Below are 2,308 nucleotides of genomic sequence, written 5' to 3'. Positions count from 1 at the left end.
CCATTTATGTATCAAATTGTTTGATCACTAATTATAATGTTTAGTTATAACTTCGCAACCAAAGTTGTTGGTTTTTATCAAATATATACGTTAATTAATACCATTTTTATTTTTATTTTTTATACAATAATACATAAAAGTTGATCTAGATTCATTAATTATTTATAACAAAGTCATAAAAATATTAAAAAATCACTTTGAAGTTTAAAAAAATCAGTTTATATAAATTTCAGTTTATTTTAGTAGCCCACAGATGTTAAAAAAACAAACAGTTTTTTTTTTTCAGACTGCAGACGTTTGGTCCACCTCTTCTACTGCAGAGGTCTACAGATGTGGTTCACAGACTGCAGACATTTTGCATCAGAAAAAACAAACAGCACCTAAGTCATTCTGTCTATGATTGACCAGAACTAGATGAGTTAAAACAAATAGGTGGGTTAAAACATTTACTTAAAACAAGTTAGTTATACTTTTTTAGGATCTCAATTTTTTATATTTGAAATTTTAAGAGGCTTGAATTTTTAAAATATGGACTTCTTAGAGGTTGGAGACGACAGTTAAAAGAAAAATAAGATTGTGTGAAATATAAAGAGAAGTGGAAAAATATTTGCTGAAAACTTATTAACTTATGGTATTTTCGGAAATTTTTTTTTAAAATTAAAATACAACTTATTCTCTTGAAATTAAGAAGATACTAAATAATTAAGAGGCCTCTTAATTGAAAAATTAAAAGTCTGCCTTTTAATTGTTTCAATTAAAAGGCTACCAAACATCTCTTAGTTTTTCATAAAAAAAACATTCGACCAAAATATATATATATATATATATATATATATATATATATATATATATATATATATATATATATATATATTTCACTGAAAACATTCATGCTTAGTATTTAAGATTTCGGTAACGTTTGGAGAAAACTTTGACGATCGTTTTAACAAACTTGATATCTTATTTTCCTATGTTATAAATGAAAAATATTTAACCAACAACATACGAAACTTTAGTCGGTTTACCTAGTAAATACTACAAAACTAAAAAATATAAAATTGATTAAAATTCGTTTTGGTTATGTTTATTTAAAAATTAGAAAAAAGAACCATGAATAAATCAAAACCACATAAAACCAACCGAATAAAAAACATAATTTATACATTGATTATATCTGACATCGCATTTTATGTTAGGTTCCTATCATAAATATTATTATCGTATAAAAAACTTCAGGTCTTAATACAATATGAATAGGTCTAGCTATGGTTTCACATGCACCCAACATGTGTTAGAAAATCAGGGTATCAAATACTTGGAAAAACTGAGAGTCGTGATGACGCTTTTAGATTAAAGTATTTCGATGGTACTCTCGAAATCTTTAATCGCATAAAACTCAGTATGAGAGAAGAACATTGAATGATGAAGTATGATTTTCTTCGGATGACCAAAAAACTGGATCTTAACTCCATGTCCGAAAACTACCATATAATTGTCATATAGACAATTACAAACCAGCCAAGGGTTCTGCCCCTTGGACCCCACTACCAGTTTTGTTGCCCCCAGACCCCCGTGGTTCAGGGGCTTCACCCCTAAATAACAGTGTACTTTAATTTTTAATAAACTCAAACAAGCGTGCACTCCGCACCATCCTTACTTGTTTAATATTTATCAAGATTATATTGGTCAACAAATTAATCACATTACACTTAAATAATATTAGTGAGACAAATCACCAAGAAACCTCCCCCATTTAAGTGTAATCTAGATTAACTTAAAGCAAGATCATAACAAAACAACAAACTGATGCATAAATGAAATGTCTTGACGATTAAATTTCAGATTAGTATATTACTCATTCCAAATATTCGAATATCAAGGTGTCTCTAAGTATTGAACCCTTTCTATTCATAGTGAATACATGAAGATAAGATACACAAAAATTTCCATACTTATAAGTTCTAACTTGACATTATAATTTACTAGCCTATGTCCTATCCTTCAATAAGCATATCAAAGCTTAGTCCCAAACTTCTTGAAGTTGATAAAATTCATGCTTATATAGATAGTCCTTTTATTCTTGCACCAATAAATATAATTTTTCAAAAGAACTATTAAGAAATAAAATTTCAACCTTCTTTACTTGTAGCATTGAACACATACCCTTGGATGATGTTAATAATGTGTTATAATCTTCAAATATCAAGCTTTCCACATTGAATTCAACATCTAATATTACATTAGATGAGAATTGGGTATCTTAATATGATATATTTCAGGTGGAATTTAAACCCATCCCCACAACCGC

Source organism: Lactuca virosa, chromosome 3, assembly GCF_052849685.1.
Source record: "Lactuca virosa cultivar CGN04683 chromosome 3, Lactuca_virosa_CGN04683_v6, whole genome shotgun sequence".
Classification (NCBI taxonomy): Eukaryota; Viridiplantae; Streptophyta; class Magnoliopsida; order Asterales; family Asteraceae; genus Lactuca; species Lactuca virosa.
This window is presented reverse-complemented; position numbering follows the sequence as displayed.